Source organism: Lonchura striata, chromosome 1 (assembly GCF_046129695.1).
Source record: "Lonchura striata isolate bLonStr1 chromosome 1, bLonStr1.mat, whole genome shotgun sequence".
Lineage (NCBI taxonomy): Eukaryota > Metazoa > Chordata > Aves > Passeriformes > Estrildidae > Lonchura > Lonchura striata.
The window spans coordinates 122,623,720-122,649,094 of record NC_134603.1 but is presented as its reverse complement, the minus strand read 5'-3'; the positions used below and the strand labels follow the sequence as shown (position 1 = coordinate 122,649,094).

The 25,375-nt window shown below is 39.1% G+C and overlaps 1 protein-coding gene across 7 annotated transcripts in view; it reads left to right on the top strand.

Moving 5' to 3' along the window:
• The window catches only part of CREB5 (cAMP responsive element binding protein 5), a 256,919-nt gene that overhangs the window by 156,353 nt on the left and 75,191 nt on the right, over window positions 1-25,375 (top strand). The gene's annotated exons all lie outside the window — the stretch shown is intronic.

Sequence of the window (25,375 nt, the reverse complement as noted above, 5' to 3'; positions counted from 1 at the left end):
ATACACACACAGGTGCATGTATGTATGTATGTATGTATGTATGTATGTATATTGGTTGTTGAAGCAGCAAAACATATAAGTAAGGAAGCATAACTGTCCAGGTGAGAGTCAGACAGCTCTGGTTGTGCTTGACAGGTGCTTTTGAAATGCACATTCTTTTGGACAACAACAAAAAAAGGAAAGTAGCTTCCCATTTGGATTCCTCTGCTCCTAATTGCTGGGACTCAATGTGCAGGTTTGCCAGTGGACTTGCAGCTTCATGGTCAGAGGTCAACAGCCCTGACAGTCAAGTTCCACACATTTGAAGCTGGGTCTTTTGGCAAGAGGATTTTCTTATTGAAGGATGATATCTTTAGGGACCTAATTTTTAAACAGAAGCCAAGAGAAATATTAACAGTGCTCTGAAAATGAACATCAGAAGATATATTCAGAAGCACATGTAACCTGTCAAACAAACCAGAGGCCAAACACACCAGAGCTTGGGAGTGATGTTTGCACTGGAGAGCCAACTGTGCGTGGTCGGCCTGTGAAGAAAGGCAATCTGCTTCTTGCAGAGCCTGGCTGGATGAGGCCCAGTAAATTTCCCCACCAAGATCCCATGTAACATTTCTGCCTGCATTGCTGAATATGTGCATTAGCAGCTCTATAAACTGTGTGATTTTAAGCCATAATTTGGTGCTCCTTAGCTGGTCTCTGCATGCACAAAAAAAAAAAAAAAAAAAAATGCTGTTACTGCAGTACAAAAACAAGAGGTAAATATCAGACAGCATGTTTTTATTTCACTGAATGTGATCCCTCTGCTCCTGAACTCCTCAGTTTTCCTAGCTCTAATTTGAGACCTTTCCCTTAAACCTTTTTGGAAGACTTGGTTGGTGTTTGAAGCCCCATGAAGCTTTCAGAGCTGGTGTCATGTGTGCTGAGATCATGGCAGGTCAGGTTTTGGACAGAGGTGTTGCGGGGCTGGTTGCTCATCAAGTTTTTGACTTAGCAGGTAGGAAGACCAAGTTGTTTCCTGCACTTGGGAGGGGGTGCTGGGGCAAAGCAGCCTCCCGTGCCCTTCCCCATCTCTCTGTGCTCTCACCTTCCCACCCTTCTTTTGTTCATCCTGCACATGCCTGGGCCGTGTTCAGCCCAAACTGTTGAGATCAGCTTTGCTGAAAATTACACTTCAGATCAAAATGTGAGTTAGGTTCCTCCAATGTGAAGTGAATGCTGGGTCTGTCTCTGCAGCTACAGATAAACCAGATAGGAAGGTAATTACATCTCATTCCTATCTAACTCTCTTATTTACCATAATCTCTTTTAATCCCTTTGATACTAATCATAATAATGTTAATCTTAATGAACTCATTTGGTATTAATGCGGATGTGATTTGTAAGTTCAGAGCAGGCTTGCCATCCTTGTTTAGTGTTCATTAATATCCACTTAACTCTGTTTATGCTCTCTTTCTCCTGCAAATGGACTTGCATATCTTTGTCTTCCACCTAGATGATGTGGCAATTCCCATAGTGGAACTCTCTTTCCACACTCAGGTTTGTATTTCCTTTCTGTTCTTCCTACTTAAAAGATCTCAGGGCAAAGAGCTGTTGGAAAGACTGCATCCATCTGCTAGTAGCTCTCTGTACCCTGTTACTTAGTAATTTCTTCCACTTAAGACTTCAAAATTGAAGGAACCCTTATCCTCTTATTTCTCATTCATGTGGCATTCCTTCTTAGATCTCTTCATAGATATTACCTTACTATAGCCCTTGTTTTATTGTCTCAGAGGGTGAACAAGTAAGAGACACAGCCCCTAGTCTTGGCAAAGAGACAAATTATTTGTTGCTTACTACAGTACTATCCCCAAATGCTCTGTTTATGGGTGGGGTACCTTGCCCAAACAGTTTCCAGTGTGACCAGCCAATTTTAGTGAGTGAGGACTGTATTTGGATGTTGAGCCTGATCCAAAACTTATTGCAGTGAATGGGACAGCTGAGTTGATGGGCTCAGGATAAAATCTGTGGAAGTATCCTCTTCTCAGTCCTTTGAGCACCCACATCTTTTTTCAACATCTCTAGCTTTGGAATGTGCTCTCTTGAAAAACTACTTGTTCAGCCACAGTGATCCCAGAGCCTGATGAACCTTGGATCTCTATTAATGTGTGATTTCCTCTCTACGTGGGTGCTTGTGTTTGTTTTTAAATGTGGCATGGAATTTTTGTGTTGTGATGCTTGCTCTCTCTTGACTTCCTCCAAACACGTATTTAAAGCCTGTATTGTCAAATAGCATGAATTATTTTTCAGTCCTGGTGACACACATTTTGCTTTTTAGGTCTTTTAAATCCTAACAGAGCCAGGAAAGTATCATTTACTTAGCGCAACGCTGTTTATTCCATCCTCACTTCCATTCTTTATTTTATGGCCTGGTATTTCCTTGTAGCATCAACTTACAGTGTTAAAATGAGTATCTCCATTGAAAACATATAACTTTTAATTTACTGAAAGATTTCTACACATTATAATAAAACTAGCCATCCTCTTGGAAAAATCTACTAATTGAGAGTGAGAATTGTAGTCTCTCAGATCATCACAAGCTGTTTTTTTGTGGTGGTCTTTATTTTTACATCATATCTTTAACTCAAGAGTGTTGCAGGATGTTTTTTAAATTGCAGCCATTAGTCAAACATATTAAAGCTCTGTATTAGTGTAAGTACAAGGTGTATTAGTTTAAATAAAAAGATGGAGAGCTTTACTGCAGATATCTGCAACTCTTGTGCCATGACCATAAAAAATATAGGCAATGTGCTTCAGATGGGCACTATTTTCTACAGATCAATAAATCTGTACAGATCAATAAATCTGTGCCCATTAGTAGAAGAAAAAAATAATGATTATTATAATAAAAAAGTTCATTATCACAAGCTCTGTCAAAAGTAATGTCAGTTGAATGTTTCACCACACCAGAAAAGCCCATCAGCACCACTAATTTTATGTCAGATTTAACATGAGCTATTTTTTTCCAAATGGCGTCTTACAAACCAGAACAGAAAATATGTGCTAGACCAGGTTCTTCCTTGACCTCAGTTTAAGGCAACTCACTATCATGTCAGAAAAGTTCCAGTACTGTGTTCTTTGTTATGATTTGTTTTCCAGGTCAAAATTAACTTTTCTTTCACTGCAACTAAGGACATGAGCTCTATTTCTCTTGTATCACAGAACTGCAGGAATTCTCATAGCTCTGAATACTGTCCAGTTTTCTGATATACTTTGAATAAGTGAGTTTCTTTAGAAAACTCCTGTAGAAATAAGATTGGCTGAAAAATCAATATAAACACTAAATTAAGTTCCATTTTACAGTTTGCCTGAATGACCAGATTCCTTGCCATTGTAATATAGTGTTGACAAATATCTCCTGTGGCCATAAGTATGAAAGAGGGATATGTTGCACAAAGTGGAGATTGGTACATAGATCTCTGTATGTATGGATCTATTTGTGTATGTAGGAGGGGTGTGTGCGTGAGTGTGTTTGTTCCCATCTTTGAGACTGCAAGGAAGAATTAATTTCTGCTATTCCTAAGCACTCATACCAGAAAGAATTTATCACCTGAATAAAATTTCAAGTTGCATGACTTAAGGTGGTGATATTGGTGTATAAATTGGATTGATGGTTTCTTTCTTTTTGAAATTGACACTCTATTAGCACCCCTCAGCTGTCCTTCACATTTCAAGTTTTTCTTTAAGAATGAGAAATCAAATTTAGGGCAAAAATGTAAACAACAGTTAAAAGGGGATATTGCTGTGCATCAGTTAAGTGTTCAGTTTGGCTTTTTACTTGTTAATCTTGTGCAGCATGTAACTTTTCCCAGCTACTGCAATTCAGTAGACATTCTAATATTTAGTAATTAATTAAGCCATTTTTTCATTTAGTTTAAACTATTTTGACAAGACTTTGTAGTGCTCTATAAAAATACTGCAGTACATAGTTCAGGAAAAGTAAAAAAATATGCAAAAATAAGTTAATATTAGAAGGGAAAAAAGAGTATAGAGATCATTGGAAGAGCATGAATTTATAAAGGTCTTCTTAGAAAACTGAAATGCATCTGATTGAAAAGTTTCCAACGAGGCTCAGTAATTATTAAAATTTGAGCTTTTGACAATAATTTTTTTCAAGAGAAATTGGGATTTTTTTTTTTTTTTTTTTTTTGCTAACAAATATATTTTTTGATATTTAAGAAAGGTCTTGAAAAATAATGTTTTTTACTTGCTATGCACTGTTTAAGCTCTATAGATTTCATTTTCTGTTTGATATTCCTTGTCACTTCTAAATGGTTCTGTTACTTCTGATTTGTTTCTGTGGTCAAATGCCCAGAAAGTGTGACAAGTGTCAAATGATAAAAAAGGTAATAATACTCTGGCATCTGCACATGCTACATTCCAGAATTTTAAACTTTGGTTTCACCTGGTCTTGCTCAGAACAAGTTCTTGTCTGAAAGCACAGCCAGCTGCAGCTCTAATAGCTCTCTCTTTTTTTCCTCCTTAATAGACAGTTCTTTATGTCAGGGAGACTTGTTTTAAAGATGCAGTGCTCCAATAGCAGGATGTTTTGGAGTGTAGATTGGATTGAGCTGGATGTAGGAAGGTTCTATGGCTTCCCCATGTAGCACTGAGCACAGGAGCATTGAATTTCAGTGGCACATCTGCACTGGCATGTTTCTTGTGCAGAGCAATTATCAAATAGGACAAACATTACATATAATAATTAACTGACTGGCTTAGAGTCAGATATTTGGGTTTTCCCAAACAATCCCCAGAGAACTTAGAAAGATCTCTGTTGTGAGAGCAATACAAAATTTCTGCACCCAATGGAGTCTGGGGCAGTTTTGGATGAAATCTGCTTGGACTGTTGAATAAATCCAAACAAATGGGAGCCCCAAAACTGCACACATGTTCTTGTGTGAATCTGCAGGCATTATGGGCATCTTCCCTAGGCTGAATGGAGAGAGTAGCCACAGAAGCAGAGACTGGGGGAACTGGGTTTATTTACCCTGAAAAGATGGCTACCAGGGGATCTAATTGCAGCCTTTAGCTACTTATAGGGTAGTTACAGAGGAAACAGGGTCTGGCCCCCTTTGCAGTGTGAAGACAGAAGACCACAGGCACAAGTTTCAGTGAGAGAAAATTCCGTGATACCTAAAGAAAGAAAGATCCCAGCAGGAGAACTGTGGCAAGGAACAGCAACTGGCTGGAGTCAGTCTCTGCTACTGTAGATTTTCACACTTTGTCTAAAAAAAAGGCCCCCAGAGCCTGATCTGATACTGCATTTAGTCCTGGCTGGAGCAGGAGGTTGCACAAGGTGACCCTCTGGGTGCCTCCTGTCTGAAACTGTTCTCTGGACCTGCACTGGGCAATGATGGCAGCATGAGCTGTCTGTGCAGGGGATGCAAGCAGAAAGAATTTTGATGAGTAAAAAGTAATAAGAAATGCAAAAGATGAGATAAGAACATAATGTCTTCTAAAGCATATCGTGTGCCTGCTTGTGTCCACCTTGACTTGAGAAATAAAGAATGCATGCACTTGATGTAACACTCTAAATGTGGACTCTGAATCGCTCTGTGCTTCAAGGTGCTTCATTTCCTAACTTTCCCATCATACTGTAAGTGACAAGCACTCAAGTTTTAGTAGATGCCTGATAAATGTGCAAAAATAAAACAGTAATCATGAAAACCAGCCATTTTTTTTTTGGCTGAAATGTTAGCCAAAATACAGCCAAATATGTTTTCAGTTTATAAACAGCTAAAGAGATTTTTTTCCCTCCTCAACTAAGCATCTGAAGTTTTTGCTTATAGTGAAGAAGTGCAAAAGGATTCTAAAATCCTATGAAAAAATCTATCTCTGATGTATTTCTAAATTAGTCAGCTCCTTAAAAGTACCCTACCCCCTCATCTTTTTATTTTTTTTAAAGTAATGGAATTAAACCATAATAAATTAAACTTTTGAGCCCCCCATGGTAGTTTTCAGCATGTTTTGCAAAACTAGGAGACAAACTTTGTCCATAACCATGTGAGAGATCTATTTGCTAATATCCCTATAAGCTCAAATGTGTGTTTTACAAGAGCTTAGCTAGCAAAAGCTGCTCTCTCTATAAAAGTAATGGCATATTAATGCCTTTTTACAGTGAACTCCCTGTATACCTTATCCTGCATTCATGTTTGTCCATTAACTAATGACTATTCAATATGTTGACACTACTATAACATGTAAAATCATGCATGCTCAGTTATTTTATTATTGCAAAATTAATAATTTATTAGCAAATAGAACACGAAGACTGAAGATCTGTATATGACTTTTCACGGACAAAATATTCTGCAGTGACACTGACTCAATCTTACATTTGTCTTCAGCTAAGAGACTCAGAGAAGCATGTTCAAATTTATGAAGTTTCTAAAAGTGCAGTCTTAGAGTTTACAATCCTGTTCTCACTATGCCACTGGCACCTTTCTTATTGTCATGCATTCTCCTTGTTTGCAATCTCCTTTCTTGTACTCTAGACCAGCTTTGTCCTTTTAAAGAGCTGCTCCTGACACTTCGGTAAATGTCAAAGCTGATTTTGCTCTGCTGTTGCAGAGCAAATCACGGAATCTGGACGTGTGGTAAAAGCTTCCTGGCTGGAAGATCTCCTTGGAAAACAAAACAAAATGTCCCATACTTTCCTGTAGAATATCGTATTTTCCCTTGAAAACAGCATTCCTACCCAGTTAATTTATTACTGAATCTAATCAGTCTTTAAGATAGCTTTGAAATAGCAGTGTTTGCTCTGTTTTTCATTAATATATTGATATTGATGTTCAGGTTTCTAACTAGCTGTTAAATTCAGTTAGGAAAAATCTAGGAAAGAAGACATAAAAGAGGAATGAGTTGGAGTATTGGGTTGTTTTTAATAGAGCAGGAAATGAAGAAAAACTGACAGATTTAAGGTTTCTTTTGTGTCATAGCTATACTTCATGCAGGTGAGCTATAACGATAACCAGTTTTATGTGAATAACAGGCTTGTTGACTAGTGTCTGAAATTAAAAGCAGTAATTTGGTTTAAGTCAATATGATTTAATTTCTTAATTGTTCTGTCCAAATAAACAACAAGGATATTCTCAGGTTTTCAAGACAATTACATTTTTAAAATAACTAGGTATATTTTCAGATTAATATGGCATTTCAAACTGGAATGTTTAGAAATGCTAAAAATTTCTGCTTTTCCAAATACTCTATACTTCTCCACTTCCATGATTTATGTTAGTTAATTTGTTACTGAATTTAATAATTTTGGTCAACCTGAAAGTGCTGCTCTAGCTTTTGAGCTTGGCTGCAATTTTCTGCATAAATTGTAGCAGTTACAGTGCAAGTGGATTCACTGTGATACAGTATATTTAATTTGCAGATACTCTGTAGATAATTTAAGTCTCAATCTTAATGTAACTTCAGAGGTTTGAGGTGATATCAGGAGTCTCTATGAAAAGCTTTCTGTCATTTCTAACACAAGCATGGCACTATTCTCACGATGAATAGTAAGGGAGTTGGTGCAAAAAAGGCTTTTGCAATTAATTTTTTTCCAGTATATCTTTGTCCTCGCCTGGTGCAGGTTTCAGGGACAGCAATGCATTGTGCTTTACTTTCGTCATCTCTTTCCCTGGTAAAACTAACTGCAAGTTACTGTGGCTGAAGAAATTTTGCAAGGTTTGTAAAACTGAGGAATATTAAAGGAGGGCATGTAAATTCATGTAGCTGGATGATTGTAGGATTGGAGACTAGATGTCCGTAGAAGATGATTGAAAAAAACTTGTTTTTTCACCAGTGACGAATTAGCAACAATTTTTCACTTTTAACAGCATTTCTAATCTTTCAAGACCACTGGGAAAGAGCTTGTTTTTGTGGAAACCTAGTGACCTAGAGAGTTAAACAGAGTTAAATCTTCTCTTTGGTGCCTTTATTCCCTGGAGTTTCAGTGATTTGTTATTTTGTCTGTCTGGGGTTTTGATGATTTGAAATACCAAAGGGACCTGTAAGGATTTTCATTTTCACACAGTCCTAGTGATGAGTAGGGCAGGTGTGACTGGATGCCCACAATGTTCATTGCATTTGAAAATCATATTTTTGTTCCAATGGGGCATTCCTCAATTATTTTTTCTTCTTTAGGTACTAGTCGGAAGTTAATGAGGAAGCTCATAAAACTCCATTTTAAGATTGCATTCTTTAATCATAAAATGAATGTCCTTTAGATGAGACAAGATGTACTAAATATTAAACACATCATTCAGAATGACTATTTTTATTTAATGGCCTTTTTTTCTCAGAAAAGAGCACAAATGAAAAATACGTAATCCTCTGTCTAAGAGGAAATCCATCAAAACCTAACAAGTTTTCAGGTTTTTGTTTTTGGTGAATAGCAAGGTTTGGCTATGGTATGCTTTCAATTGGTAAACTTTTTGTTCCATAATGTGGAATTTTCATATTGTTATTTCTCTTTGTGCTGATCCTTGATCTGTTCCTTAAAAAAAAAAAGTCTGAGCAGTTAAACCATATGTTTATATCATAGCTCCTAATGTCAAAATTTTAATTGATTTTCTCATATTAAGGGTTAGGAGGGGGCTGTATCATGTTCCACTACGTCATAAAAACAAAAATATTTCAAATATGTTTCAAATAAAATGAAGGGGGAAAAGAAAAAATGCTTAACTTAGAAAAGATGTGGGATTCATTAACAAAGGAAAATACTGGCCACAGACCAATGGCAAGCAAAATGTTTTGCCAGCAGTTTGCAGTTCACAGTCATCATTGCATGTCACTCCGCCTGCTGCACCAGCCCCTCCAACCATATAGGCCTTCCTTTTAAAGAGAAACCTGTCTGGTTTGAGTTGAATAAATTAATTTGGGTTTACTTAGTTTAAAAACAAAAATATAGAGGCCCCAATTTTATTTCATTATGCCCGTGGGTAAAGCAGTCCAAGGTAATTGCAACCACAGCGCTGGTTGCTCTATCTTAATTAAAGAGGGTTTTTTTGCACAGAGGTTTTTGCACAACATAATAAAATAGTTTGTGGTCTGGCTAGCCTCACTATCACAAATGTACTCACTTGAGAAATTGTCCAGCTTTTCCAAAAGCTGAGGCCCTTCCACTGGAGAGGAAGCATGGAGCTGCTGAGCAGAGCACAGGTAGTTTACAGTAAGGGCACCACCATAAATCATGTAGCAAACAGCCTTTCATACAGTCTCGTACACTAAGTGGCAGCTTGTCAGCAGCAATGAATCTGGACTTCACTAGGTCTTTAAGCAATAATGTGCTCTGCAACGTGCAACACTGGTTACACACCTGTGACCAAACTGCTTACTTTTCCAAACTTCCCTGGCAGTGTTTTAGTTTTTGTTTGTTTATTTGTTTTTATTTGTTTGGGGGGTTTTGTTTGTTTTTTGGTTTGTTTTTTTTTTCCTTTGGGGGGGGGATGTCTTCTTTGCAATAAATATGACTTATTGCTTAGCAAATAATTTTTAAGAAAAGGCATCAAAGACATTTAAATAATGTACTTGGCATGCTAATTTAAAAAATCTCTGAACTCAACTCCCAACAAGCACGGGTGAGATGGCCTGTTATTAGAAAAGTCAAAGGAGGCATGTTTGCTTGTTGAATAAATCAAGTAGCGTTGTAAAAACACTGTCTCAGGGATGATTAAGGGTAAGTGTTTTTCATTACTATGTTAAGTTCTCCTTTCTGTTGTGGTGCTTTTTATATCACATCAAGCTTAGCTATTTGCTTATGCTGCTTTAAAAAGCCTCAGCCCCTCACTTACTTCAATCATGACCCAGTGCATCGATTCAGAAAGATAGCAACCCAAGCTAACTTGACTTAATGCTCAAGAACCTGACACTGGTCCTTCCTTTGTAAGCTCTCTCTATATATATTTGGTAAAAATGACTTAGGTTTTTTCAAATACCAGTGGGCCAGACCCCAGGGTGACTCAAGTCAGTAAAATTTCACTGCTTTCAACAAATTCTCCTCTCTACCTGATGCTGATGGTTTTCTTCAAGTTGCATAATTTTTCTTTTTCATAGATCTAGTTTTAGGGCCACCAAAAATTTGTCTTTAGCCAGATCATAGTTGTGCTCCCTTGCACATTGGCAAGGGCACAGTTCACAAATATTTATGAAACTAGCAGGAAGGGTCTCAAGGACGGCATAAGGAACAACAGAAGGGCCCTAGGTGCCTTACTCAGTGAGATAATGGCTGTGGATTTTGTTTCTTTCTGTTGGGGACATGGACTCTCCTATGGAGGGACGAGTGACTTTAGCTTCAACTGCTTGAACTGGCAGAGTTTCACCGGAGCTTGCATTTGTGGAGAAGGAAATGCCAATGGGTTGTGCACTGTACCCCAAGGCAGGGCTCCAACTAAGGGGAGGGCAGCCCTCAGCTGCATATGGGCTGCTCTGAAGCACCACAAGCAGTGGCTGCCTGCAGGGCAAGGAGAGATGGAATATGTGGTGTTTGACAAAGCTGAAGTATCCTCCAGCCTCCTTAGGCATGGCTCAGGTCCTTGGCAGCACTGGCTACATAGGTCTGGGTGTGTGGTTATAGACAGCTGGGCTTCCTAGAGGTCTTCAAGCCTAGAATTAACCATGTGTAAATGGGGAGCATTAGCCTAGAGCTGCACCTCAGAGACTTCCATCCTCTGCTCTTAAGTTCAGAACATGAAAACACTGGCTTGCTTTCCACTCTGTGTGGCAATGCTGAAGCAATAACACCCAAATATGCTTCTAGGACGCAGCTGCCAAAGAAACATTTCACAATGAACACAGAGGGGCATCCCTGTGGCAGCCTCAGCTGAGGTGCTAATGATTTCATAACCTGTTCCTTTATTATGCAAGCTACAATACCTGCTGAGACTGGTCAGCATGGGAGCGCCTGGTGCCAGGACAGAAGCCAGGGCACAATGGTGGATTGATAATCGGTTTGCATGTGGAACAGATCTGTAGTGGCTTTGAAACTACAAGAAAACAGCCACTTTCCATTTGCATTAGAGACTTCTTATGAACATATGAAATAGACATTTATTGTGACCATAACACTACTGCAAATTAAGATCAGATCCCAAGTCCTCTGTGAAAAAGCTGCTCATTATAATATGTGGAGATGTCAAAAATGATACTAAATGACACAACTTTAAATCCCAAGCACTATGCTTATTCATAACTTAGGGTTAAATCAACACTGGAAATAAGACCTGGAGCTAAGCAAGGTTTACAGAGGTGGGGGATGTCCCAGTAGATGTATAGCCACAAACTGAAGAATAAACAGCTGGTTGTATGTGTCTGCCAAATACGAAGTGTCTTGCATACATATTGCTGCATTTTCTTTTCTCAAGTCACAGATTACCTTTGTTACATAGCCTACATGGACTGGGTCAAGTTTATATGAGGTGCAATGTTGTTGATTCAGATGGTTTGTTGCTATAGATAGAGAAATAAAGGCAGATTTCTGGTCTAAAGATACATATATTCCTAGATGCTTAGTCTCATCAAATTTTATGTACAAGACTTTTTAAGGACTTGTTATCTGGTAGGCTAATGCAAGGTCTAAATCCATGTTTCACAAAACACAGAGACCAGGGGAAAATAAAATAAAACATGCTGCTGACCTGCAATCTGACTTTTCCCCTATTCTTTATGCTTCTCATATTTGCCTTTTCCATTAACAAAAAAAAAAAAAAAAAAAAAAAAAAAAAAAAAAAAAAAATAGAAATAGAACAACAGCAGAAAATGTGGAGCAGAGTGAGTAAGCCATGGCTTCCGACCCCTGGAAACCAGCCATACTCACTGCTGTGCAAATTCCTGCTGCTCTCCGAGCTGAGATCATAGTGTTGGAGATGGCAAGTGTATAGAGCACAGATCTGTATCTTTCTTCCATTGCTAAATATTAACAGTAAAAAATAAATGCAGGTGATGCAACAGGCTTTGACTGGGTCTATTTATGTGACTGTTGAGATATTTTAACCAGATCAGTAAAATATTTGGCTCCCTGTGACGAAAGCAAATAGATATGATGTTAGTGCAAACTGAGTGGAGCTGCCACTTTGCTGTTTAGGTAAAGTTAATATTTTTTAACATGTTCACCTGCAGTGTATTGACATGTCTCTGGGTACATGGGACAAACACTTATTTTATAGGAGACATCTGGAGAAGGACACATCTCCTTTCCATTATTCATCTTCTGCTTTGTCTCCTCCCTAAGCTGAGTTGTTTTCCTCTGCCCTCCCAGCTCCAAGCAGTAAAAAAAAGAAAAAACCTCACAAAACCAACTAATGTTTCTTGAATGTCAGCATGCACTGACTGTCAGGCCAGCAGGACAAACAAATTACATTGTCAGAGGCCTTCCACTGACAGCTCCAGCCTACCTGTTCCACAGTTTAAATCTGGAAACTCTTGATGCAAATGCTGCAGTTGAATCTGATGGCTATAGTGGCACTTCACTGAAAAGTGGTACTTTGGATTTGGATTTTGCAGCACTGGGAGTTGATGGGAGTTGAAATTATGTGTTTCTGGGAGGGCATTTTCCATCCTGTGTGTCTACAGGAGACTCAGGCCACATCTAGATCATTGGCATTACTTCAAATGTGCAAAGGCAGCAAGAGAGCTACTTCTAGCCTGGTCAGCCTGGCCTTTTTGAAGTATTTTATGCAAAGATTATTTCCTCCTTGCTGAATCATTGTGTTGAAGACTGTGGGGTGCAATATCTTAAAGTTATCCAGTACCCACAGAGTTTTAAAATTCACCTGACTTAACTTTTGTCTCTGCTGATCATAGTGCTGGTCTTTTACTTCCCCTGGCATGACAACTTTCTAGTTAAAGCATTGTTTCAATGGCAGTTCTCAAAGGGGAAAAACTGGAGAAAAAATGAAACACTTCAAACCATGACTATTCATGGAGCATGCAAGAAAACTTACGGTTCATGTAAACACATTAAATAAATAATTAGCAGTCTGTTAGTTCATACTGCAGACTCTTGGAAGGTGGCAGGATGACCTGAGCTTCTTTAACATGACTCTTTGCTGACCATTAAGCCTTTTACTCTAAACTGGTGCAGAGGGTGTTATTTTAATCTTCAGTGCAAAGTTCTGCTTTTGGAGAATGTTTCCTCTTTAAGACAGCATTGCTTTGAATACAAAGATAAGATAAAAAATAAAAAAACCTGAAGAACAAACAAACAAGACTCCCCCTCATCTATGAAACAGTAAAGCAAACACATCAGTACAAATTGGAAACAAATTGGAAGGTAAAGATGTAAAATAATCTTTTTTTTTCTTAGTATGATGTAGCATGTCATTAGCAGGCATTAAGTCAGTATTCAGGGTATAATTTAGGAAAATGTCTTCATAGGTCACACGTTTTGTTTGGTCTCATTCTGTTCTAAATGACTGTATTAGCAGCACTCCTGTGAACTTCAGTGGCAAGAGTATCATGCCCAAAAGAACATCTGCCACCTCTCCTTGTCTTTCTCAACTCAACAGTATGTGCTGCACGAGGCAAATAGGCTGAACAGAATAGTGAAAAGGCGCTTTGCAGGTCAGCATAGGCTTCAGAGATGGTATCAAGAAGAACAAGGGTGGAGTTTGGCCAGGAGAAATTTTGTGAATAGTATGGTGATCCATAATTTTGGATCTGCTTCACTTCATAAGCTAATCACCACTGGGGATTAGGACAGTTTACTTGGTAGCAATTCACAGATGTCAAAGTTAAAATGGGGATTTTTGTTTTCTTTTGAGGCATAAGACGCAGATCAGTGTCAAAGCTTGTTTTACAACTGGATGTAGTGCATGTTACATACTGTCTGTTTATGGAGTGTGCGTGCATGTGTGGGTATGAGTGAGATTCCCAGTTGGTTTAAATCCATTGTCTTTGGCAAAGCTCTGTGCTGTACACCATTGAGAATTAGCTCTCTCGCTGTTGATGTATTCATTCTATTCTTGTTTTCTCAAATGATTGTGTTAACTGGGCTACAGCTCATGAGGTCTCTTTTTTTTCAGGTTTATATTTCCTCAGCAATAATTTGGTCATAAATAGGCACATTTTGAAGATTACCAGATAGGTTAATGTGGAACTGTTTTTAGGAGAAAAGTTTTGAATATGATTTTTGAATATTGTTTGTCTCATTTTAAAGACTAGTTCAAAAGAGAACATCAAATTCCTGGTTAATAAAAACAACTTAGAAATACTTACCTTCTCATCTTTTAATTCCATTTCCACTTGCTTCTATTTAGAACATTTCATAACAGTAAGTATCCTTTCTGCTTTAAGCTAGAGAGTAAAAATAAAAAAGTGTGGTTTGGTATTTGCATTACTGGTCACTTAGACTTGCTCCTTTTTATCATGTATATTGGTTGGTTTGTATGCATATTTCTTAAACCAAGATTTAAGATTTACATGTTATCTAGAATTTGATCTATAACTTGAAAGGCTACTGTAGCCACAATAAAAATGAAAATAACCCTGAACTGTTGAAAATTCAGCTTGAAGCACCCAAAGTTGTAAGGACTGCAATAGTAGTTTTGTCGATATTTATAAATCAATGCAAACCAGAAACTGGATGTTTTAATTTAGTACAGTTTCAATGTAACTGATACCCTCAAGTTTAGAGCTTTAAGCTTTGTGAAGTGCAATGTTATTGCAGGGCATGCATCCAATTTTTAAAACATTATATAGATTGGAGACAGATGAGCTTTTCAGAATTATTTTAGGCCTATTTTGACTGAATGCCTGAGATGCATTTTACAGTGGAAATTAATTGCATTGATGTGAAAACAAATGAACCCCAACCTCAAAATTACCTGCAGGTTCCTGCTTGAACCAGTTCTTAAAAGAATGGGAATGGGCATGGATAGTGACTGGGAATTATGATGACAATGTACACTTTGTTGGTGGAATAAAATGACCTTTCTTGTATGCCTGCTCTTTTTTGCTGTCTCTCTATGCATGCATGCATGCGTAGAGAGAGAATTTTTCCCATGTATCTGTGGCTGGACATGAGTGGACAATGGCTTTTATTTGCTGTCATTGCTTCCCTTTGCGTGCTGCTGGAAACCTTTGCTGGCCTGTATCAGCAGCTAAGAGTCAGCAAAACCTCCCACAGCTACACCCTGTAGTGATTCTGTTGTTGTCATGGGGCATTGCTGGAGCATACATTTCTTGGGGATTGTGCTAAGTGAATTTATTAGTAAATAGCAGCTACCATGATTTCCACCCTTCAGTGTGATTTGCCTTAGCTATGTAAAAACAGTGTTTGTGATTTCTGTTTCTTTGACTGATGCTCGCAATCAGTGGATATCTCCCAGTGAGAGGTAGGCAGAGAAGGCATTGTGAATCCTTTAAATTACAAGAGCAAGCAACACTGGCTTGGAGCTGGTCTCTGTTGAAGTACAGTTGCAGCAGTTCTCCATGACTTTGTCCTGTGTGCCTTGAGATTCACCTCTTCCCTGTGCTTCTCATAATTTGTACTAATATAGCTGTCAGCTGGGATTTTTGGCATGTTTAAGAGATGAAGGATGTGCAAAGGTTCTTACCAAGAAGTGGCATATATTCATTTTGATTTTCATGAAAGTTTGAAGGGAATCAGTGAAGTGGGTTGGGGGTGGGAAGAAGGTCACTGAAGATACATAGCTATTTGGCAGCATTAAAATATTTTTACTCCTGGAGATGACTTGCTGAACAGATAATTGAGAGTACACCCTCATGAATGTTCTCCTCTGCCTCCTCCCCCAATGAAACAACCAGCAGCTTTGAGACACTGAGCATATTTGGGGCTGCAACCATGGTGGGCCATGCTAACTTCCTCTAGGCTGCAGGGAGAGGCTGGCACCACAGGAACAATGTGCTGATGGCAGAAGTACTTGGGAAGCAATGAACGTTTAAAAGCACAGTTGCTCTATGGCAATCTTGCTAAAGGATAGGATTAAGAGCTGGATTTTGGCCTGATGCTGATGTCATATATCATCTGAGAGTTTTTCAGGCTTCTAATTTTCAATTTTGCTTATTTCCTACTTTGTTTAGGAAATAATGTAGAATTATCTTATATAATGCCTTTCTTAAAAATTTCTACAGTATGTGTTACTTTTATAGTATTTTTTGTGTTGAGTGTAGAATTTAAATCTCTGTAAATAAACAATGTCACATGTATATACATCTACATATTGTCTTCATTAGTGACTGTGCTCTGCTAACCAGAGCAAACTCTGCTTTCCATAGTGGATACAGAAGACTTGTGACTTGTCAGCAGGAGACACACTGAATCTGCCAGTGACAGATGCTGAATTGGTTTTCTCTCATTTAGGCTGTTTTCTTTAGTCAATCTATGTTCTAGCAAAATTGTGACCAAATCTCAGCTCCGTGCCCAGCCATATCATTGGGGCTGCATGTGCTGTGATTTGTACTGCCACATGGTCTTGAGACTCAGCAACACTTGGAGCCACTGTCTTTGTACAAGCTCTAGACTGATGAGCATGAATGAGAAACTGATGGTTACAGTTTTATTTGTTTATTAATATGGAGCTGAAGAAAAGTGAAAATTCAGATAAATAATATTTTAATTAATATTATTTTACATTTAAATTGCTGGAAGCTTCCTTTGGGGTCTACTTATCTTTTTTGTTGACTACCCACAGCAGCTGTTTTTCTCTGGGGACCTAACTGAATTGGCCATGACCAGAAACTGGCCTTCTCTTAACTAGTAATTGTAGTTTAATTAATCCAGGACCCTTTTCCCTTTGTGCACAGCAGCCTTTCTGCTCTAACTTTTACAACATTGGATGTGGTGGCCCACAGGGGCAATGTGGAGGAAGAAAAAGTCAAGAGAGGTAAAGCCACCCAAAGTATTAGTATGGCAGCGCTGTCTGCCTGCAGGCACATGAAGACATCAGCAAGTACATCTTCCTTAGACACCCAGGCAGGCAAACATCTCTGAAACATGGGGGCATGAAACTGCTGCCGCAGCATCCATCATCCTGTGGAGGACAGTGAAAACATGTGCTGTCATCTTTGACATTTTAATTGAAAAGAAAGCTTACACAGATTTCGACCTTAAGCAGTATGTTTATACAAGTGTATACAGAGAAATAATCTGTCAGTTCAGTGCAGGCTCATTGCTATAGGAGTTGGTTTAGTAGCTGAACAATCCAACATTAGCTCACACACCTTGCCTTGTTCCATGCCTCAATAATTTTTAGTAGAAATACTTGCCTAGAGGCATGCAGTTATTAAAAAAGAGGCTCAGCTTGCTTAAAGTCTGGAATTATTAGCTCATGGTAACAAGCCTGCACTGGAGAAACTGTTGGTTCTTTGTTTTCATAACTTTGCTGTAATTCACCATCTTATTTTCAGAGACAAACTTCTGCATTGTTTGGGAAGTTAAAAGAAAAAAAGGAAAAAAGGAAAAGAAAAATAAATCACATCAAAAATATTTTTAAATATTTTTATTATAAAGAGGGTTTACAAAGCTCTTTTATCTCAGTATTTCTATTAAATTGCACTGGTCAAAATAATAACATTAAATAGAAAGACAATTTTGAGAAATTTGTTTTACCTCATAGGAATCAGTTAGTATTGAGCAATCAGTGAGAGCTATCTGAAGGCATCCTCAGCCTTTTAAGAGGGAACTAACGCTTTCAAAAAGTGCTTTCCCCCCATCCTTTTTGCAACCTATTATCCCTTTCAGATGCAAAGCTGTGAAGGTCAAATAAAATCCATTTGCACTGCTATGACATGTGTGTGAAAGGAGTCACTTGAGCGAATGAGGGCTCCATCACCTTTAGATAGCCCAAACCTGGCAGAAGAGTTACTTGGTGTTCAGTTGTCACTTTACCCGGATGCTGTGGGTAGGTTTCTTTCCAGCTCTTTGACCTGTTGATATTTTTCTCAACAAGCCTCAGATTTTCAAATTTTATTGATTTTGCTTGTCAGGCTGGAATCTTAAGGCCAGATTTTAAAAAGAATGGTCATGTTAAAAAGTGCTTTTGTAAGCTTTATTGCTGTTATTATTCCTGGATTTAAGTCAGCTGCCATTTGATGTATTTGTGTGTTATAGCTACCTATTTTTTCAAAGAAAAATGATGCACCTTTATTTGTGGGGCTGCAAAATCATTTGTTTTCCTGAAGAACTAAGCATGGTTCTGTCTGAGCTGAGAGACTATGGTGGCAGTGAAATCAGTTTGATATCGTTGCTTGCTTCTATGATCAAATCATATTTATATTGCAAGTTTTTGGGTTTATCCCACTTCTCTTTTTTCTTATTTTAATGCAAGAATGTGTTTTTATATGGGCTAGTTCTTTATAATCCTTGAACCTGCCTTTTGCAGTGTTTCCCTGTTTTGCTTTAACTATGCCATTATCCTTCACATACCATTTGTGAGTTCCAGCTGTGTGCATAACACTGTACAGAACATAAACTTCTTCAAGGAGGTCATAGTCTTAGAAACCATTCTAGCTTTTCTTATTTTTCTTGTAATGGGTCATGCAATAAGACCCAGTGAAATATTTAGAGGGAAAGAAAGATTGAAACCAGCAGTTTCCAAGACCCGTAAGAACCAAAAGGCAAATGTTAATGGGTTTTGTGAGCCTTCCAAGGACCTGCTGGTCCTTGTGCTGAATTTGCAGAGGTTCCTTAAACATGTGTTCAGGAAATATAGGTGGCATTAGCAGAACTGGAGTTTCTAAAGGAAAAATTTATCATTGACTAAAACTTTAAATAGACTTTGACCCACTAAATACATGATGGGTCTGCTGATTTGTGGAAGTTTTCTCCTACAAGCTCAGGTACAGAGTTTTTAATGCATTTTGAAGGCATTTTTCCACAGGATGATAGTATTTTACTGTATATATATATATATATATCTCCATTCTCTTACTGGTTCTTTTGGTTGTTTGTTTATTTTACTTATTCTTTCCCTTCATTTGGGTGTTCTGTCCTTGTGTATTAGAACAAGAGATCAAGAATACATTTCTCACGGAGTTGCTTCCAATGAACAGCTTCTCCCCATGTCACATTGAGGGACATTTGAATTGAGAACTAACACCTCTTTAGTTGCTTTTGACTTCTGTATCATTTCATATCTGCATGCTGCATCTTGCTCCTTTTGTAATGCTTGTTGCTGAATTCCTTCTTCTTCTGTGCCAATGTACAGCTTGTTACCTTAATTGTGCCAGCTCTTCTGAGACACTTACATGGGCTTTCCCTTCACTTCTGAATCAAACACTTTGTCTTTAGTACTTTTTGAAGCTTAGACTTATCTCAGTCCTCCAGTTTCTTATTACAGTGTCAAGCATCACTTTCACTTTGCCAGTGTTTTTGCCATCAGCTGGTTTCTCTTTCTCAGGCAGAAATCTCTTCTTATCCAACACTGGGAAAATACCTAAAGGTCAAAAATATATGAAGATACATGCACACCTCATTAAAAAACTCTACAGAAAGCATAGCTTTGTCTGGGTGCTTCCCAAATCCTCTAAGTTATGAGCCACAATTTTCCCTCTCTAGAGTGTTGCTCTCCTTGTGTCTCAGTCTTAGCTACTCCCTTCCTCTTGCAAATTTCCTTGGTCCTGTCATTTCTGAGCATACCAGTTAAATAAAAAAAAAATACAAAGAAACAAAAAGGCAACCAGAGTTGTACCTCTAAATTGTCTCCAATTCTTTAGCATATTTATTTGCTTGTGTGTTCTGTCTCCGTCTTCTACTTTTCATCTGGTTTGTGTCCCTAGAATATAAACACACTCTCTATGAATTGTCTCTTATCTGTGTTTGTACAGTGCCAGGCTCAACGGGGTCCTGGTCCCAACTGGGACCTTTGGGCACCACCACAGTATAAATGTCTGCTACTGATAATAATAATCTGCCCACATCATGCAGATGTCTGAATTATCTGAGAAATACAAACAAGGATCTTTACTAGGTTGGCGGGGAGCCATAAATTCTAGGTGCCAGGTTTTTTTCCCCTGAATATGGTTTGGCTCCCTGAAAAATCCTGGTGACACAAACCTCCCACTTCTTGGAAAGCCTGGCTGTCTGGTGGTGATGTGATTAAAACATCGTTAAGCATAGGATACAGCAGGTCAGGTGAGGTCCCTTACAACTATGCAAGGTATTCCAAGTACTGGTCTCATGCTTTGCTGTTGCTTTCCCTTGTATTTGTTTTTTATTTCTTCCTCTGAATGACAAATGGATAAATTGAAACTAGACATAACTGCCCTACTTTGAGGGTGGGAAATAATGGATCACAAATAAGGAAAGCCCTAATTAGACTGGTAGGTTTAAATAATAACAGCGTGGATCAAAAATCAGCAGACAAGCAGCAAATGAGGCAGCACCTCCAGTCAGAACACATTTCTCAGATTAAAACATCCCCTCCATGTCTTTGCCTCCGACTGAATTATTCAAATATTGAAGGCCCAGGACATCACTTGGGCCAGGTACTCTGGCTGCAGTAGCTGCTGTAAAAGCAGCTTGCAGCTGGTCTGTGGAAACACAAGCTCCAGGAAACTTACTTTCTGCAATGAAAAGTTTAATTGTGACAGTACCTGGCTGTCAGTGAGACTTTCAGAGGATAGACTGCAGCCAGCTGTGCTTATTCTCAGTGTGGTAGGCTACTTGGGGGCTTAAGCCTGAAAGCCACCCAAACCACATGCACATACTGACATCTCTTGAAAATATCCAGACTGCTGGCATGCAGTGACTGCTCCTCATTACATTGATCGTAATGATATCATTGCTGCCTTATTCACCTCTGTCTCCCTATTGCTTCAAATCACTATCCCTCATTTTTTCCTTGATTTCCAAGCTTTTTGGGGGCAGAACCTCACCCACCTCATTATTTTAAACCAAGGCTTCTAGGCACTATTGTAATAAATATGTAGATACATGCATGTTTATACATCTATATAAAAATGATGAAAGTCTGATCAAGGGTGTTGTGTAACAGCAGCATGGTACAGAAATCCCTCAGCCAGTGCTGACCTGACATGGCAAATTTCCACAGCACAAACAGCCACCTGTGGGATGCTCTGGTGTGAGCTGGCTTGGTCTGAAGGCTATGGAAAGTAAAGAAATGAGTTCCTTTACTCCATTGCAACTTGGTATACTTTTGGCTAAACTTTTTCCACAGCAGAGCTAGCTGAAGAGGAACAAAATGGGGTTGTGGTGTAGGTATTCTTGATGACCTTGCACGACTGTTTCGTGCAGGGGAGTAAGGAGCATGAGAGAGGTCATGGTAAGACCCACTGACCTGGAGTGCTTTACCATAGTAGAAAACATTCTGCAATGATACTTTAAATAGCATCAGTCCTTTTGCACATAGCCCCAGATGGTCTAGGTCAGTAGGAACTTACTCTCATGAGACCTCAGCAACAAATTGTCATCTGCCTAAATTGTCCTTGAAGGCTTCAAGTTAAGGGAAGCCTAGTCTTTTAATAGACGAGTGTAGTGTTTGGTCATCAGGCATCAATTGCATCATAGCAAACGGAGTATTTGGTATTAATCAAGGAGGCAGACACTGAAGTATATATCCTAGATATTTGATTGCATAGAGGAGTTATCTTTAATCATTGGGTAGAGTCATATGATGGAACATGATCGAGTCGTCATGGCTTAGCAGGGTACCACCCATCTGTTTAAATGTTAATAAGGGTGACTCATGGTGTTAGCACGACCATGCAGAGGAAGAAGAGCCAACATAGTCAGTTGCAGCAGCTGGGCTAACGTGTGGTATTTTACTAAGCCACCGTAATGCTGACTATCCAGGCCACGTATGCCCAAGGAGACAGCATACAGATGCTGGCTGAGACCCCATCATGTTCAACAGCAGGCTTCCACTGGAACACAATAAAAAAATTCTAAATTTTGGAAAAATTTCATGGGTAGACAGATTTTCAGTGAGGTTGAGCATCTGCCAGTTCTCTATCTTACATGTCCTTTATCTGTGGGCTGTTTGCCCAACAGCCCTATTTATTTAGCAACACAGGTGCCAAGGAATGAAAATCTCCCAGTCAGCAATATTGATTGACAGGCTGCAGGCAGTACATCCTCAGCATTTACAGAGGAGCAGATTCAATATGTCCACCAAAAAAATAACAATTATAGACTCTCACTGACTTTCTTTGCTGCCAGATAGAAAACAACAACAAAAGAAATTGTGTTTTCCTTGGAAGAGATGTCTTAGACAAATTGAGTATCTCAGTCTGTACAGTTCTGTGCCATACACATTCCCTGAGCTCTGTGAGAGTGAGTGTGCAGGAGCACGTGCTAAATCCACGAGCTGTAATAGGTGTAGGAGCAATGGAGGTATCCATGAGTACTGGCCAATGTCAGTTTTCCTCATATGGCAGGGAGTGATCCAGAGTGCATTATGTAGAACTTTTATCGATGGTAGGAGCATTACAGGCTTTTCAACAAAGAGACTCAACCTTGAAGTGCAAGTCTTTTCTGGCTGCTCTGAACCTTTTCTAAAAAGCAGACTTGGGAACAGACTAGCTAAGAAAAAATACCTGAAGAATTGAAGATTCTTTTTCTTCTACCTAAGTGTAAAGTATGTGCTTTCCCCTAAAATGGATCAGTGTTAAAGGTAAAACTGGGGACAGCAAGGAAGCTTCTTTGCCATTTTAATAAATACCAATAATTCCCTTTTGCCCATGACCCATTCCCAAATTCATTAAAGCAATTTTGGAAATTTTTTTGGCTTTGGAACATATAAGCAAAACCCAAACCATGCAGTCCCTTGAGAATCACTTGCACAAATTGTATAAGTCAGGCCAAAATAAGTTTCTGTCAAACAGCCTAACACCTAAGCTTATTAGGAAACTGGTGAATTGTACAAAGGGTCTGTATGTAGGCACTCTCAGAATGAATAAAAGTGGGGGAGGGGGGGGGCTCTTTTCATGGTGCTTGTTGACCCCACTAAAAACTCAAGTGGTATTTTTATTGAATGTGTGACTCTGGCCAGTACAGTTCCTATAGATTCTGTTCCTTAGATATAAGTTCCCACACATCTAATCTGGTGGGCAGAGTGGGCTGCAGAGTGGGCAGGTGGGTGCACACCTCAGTCTCATTCCAGGCCAGGCAGGAGAGTGCACCAGTGCTTTCTCCTTTCCTGCCCACTCCTCCCACCCCCTGTCTAGGAGGGAACCCCATGAGGCGTCCCCAGATGGGGTTTCAGTACACTCTGTTCTGCCCCTCAAATGCCCCAACATGGGGCTCCAGCCCTTCTGTCTAGCACATGGACTTTAAAGCATGAGGCACAGAAGACCTATTTGAGTTTGTTGTCATCTGCTCTGCAGGGCAGTTGTTCTCGTGAATATGGGCCAGTGGGAAGTGGACCCTGCTTGTAGGGGTCACCACAGCCTCTAAAAACTAAACTAAGATTTCCTCCTCACATTCAACCCAATATCTCCTAACTTTTTACTTTTCAAAAGAGCATTGAATCCATTTTTCATGATATTTTGACCATGTCCTATTGATTTGTCAAGTCCTCATGTGTGAATGAGTGCTGGTAGGTGGAGCAGCTGAGTTTAAGTGGGCAGTAGAATGGGTCAGGGTCTGTGTACTTTGAGTATATTTTCCAAGCTCATTTTTCCTGCACTGCATCTATTCCATTTTATGCCACCTCTACGGCACCCCAGGCTCAGCCCATGTGCTGAGCCGACAGTAGAGCTGCATATCTCAGAAACTCAGTCATGCTCCCTCACAGAACTTACTGCACTCTCCCACAGGATTACACCACACATTTGGAAAATGTTGTCTTGAGATTTTTTAAGGTGATATGAAGATGTAAGTACATCACATTCCTCCATCAGCAGATAACAAGGGAAGAATAGGAAGAACTCCTTGTCTGTATCTGAGATACATTTGTTGTTATTTTTGGGCTTCTTTCTTCCCCTTCTGAATAAGTACTGTATGTGTCTGGGAGGATTTTTAAAACATCCTTCAAAACACAGGCTTTTTCTCTCCACAGAGAACCAAGACAAAAGGATGGGTTCAGTTGTGTACAGCTGCTAAAAGAGGGCAGCTGAGGGCAGAAGGGTGGGAGGAGCAGTGTCTTAGTATGAGGGAATTGTCAGGGCAAGGATTTTGAGGTGGCATTTGTTGGGATAGAAATGTTTCTAGGGAAACACGGTTGAAGACATAAGTGTTGAAGGAGTGCAAGTCCAAGGATGGGAAATTCTGGGGAGTTTCAAAGAAAAGGGGATTAGGTGGTTTGAAGTTTTGGCAAAAGAGAAGGAGACTTGTATGTCAGAAGAAGGTGGTTTTGCCATCAGACAGGCACCTACAGTTTGAGACCCTGGGTGTGGTGTCCTCCAAATTGGATATCTGTGAATCCCATTGCTCACAGACTTTGAGCTTTTTGCACAATATTTGATAGCTGGAAGTGACAGCTAAAGTTAGAGGAGGCTTGTATGTGTTCATAGCTGCCAGTACCACTTGCATTTGGAGGGGCAAAAGCCCATCATTTGGTGTGACACAGTTCAGGTCAAGCAGGATAGTCTTACCTCTTGCTCCTCTGGGGTTATGACTCAGCTTCCCCTGACCAGGTCAGCCTAATTTTGAGGCTTTTATGGCTAGTTGTGGATTGATCACTGGAGCAAAGGATGCTTCTGCCAAGGCTTTAAATAACGTGATGTTTAGAGGCCTAGACTTTTGCCATGATAGCTCCTGCATTGGCTCTTCACACTCCCAGATTATTCACCCTCTTCTCCAGTTTGTCTCATACCTTTAGGGGCAACTCTCCTTCCCAATAAACAATCTAAACCACGTGCTATACAGAAAAGCATTATGTTCTCTGAGAACTTAACACACCTTCTTGTACTGTCAATGTTTGTTGAGGCACTGTATGTGAAAACTTTATTTTCAAGGTTTTTGAGAGCTTGTAAAGGTAGCAAATTACACTCACCCAAAACTTCAAGCAACTCACATTTTTTCTTCAAAACTAAAAAAAAAAGCTCCAAACAACAAAAAACTGTTAACATAATTCCCAAGGTCACATCTTAAAGGCTTTTTTCAAAGTATAGTCCCTGCATTTTTTAATAGATTAATTTTATGATTCTCCTTTGTGAGTGGGCATGCTTTCTCACATGCAGCTTTCCCTGTACTTAAAAATATCCTTCTAAATCTTTTGAATGCCTTTTGCCAAAATATTTCACTCTGCTTTTCTGTAGTCTATGCATTTTACTTTCATAAACTGCTTAATCTGAATGTAATTTTCCTAATTTTATTTCTACTTTTTTTTCTTTTCCATTTTTTGTGTCCTGATGGTGTGCTAAGTCGTAAAATGAGTGATATTGTTTTGGAACAAAGGCTTGGTTGATTTTCACAGGAGAGATAATCAAG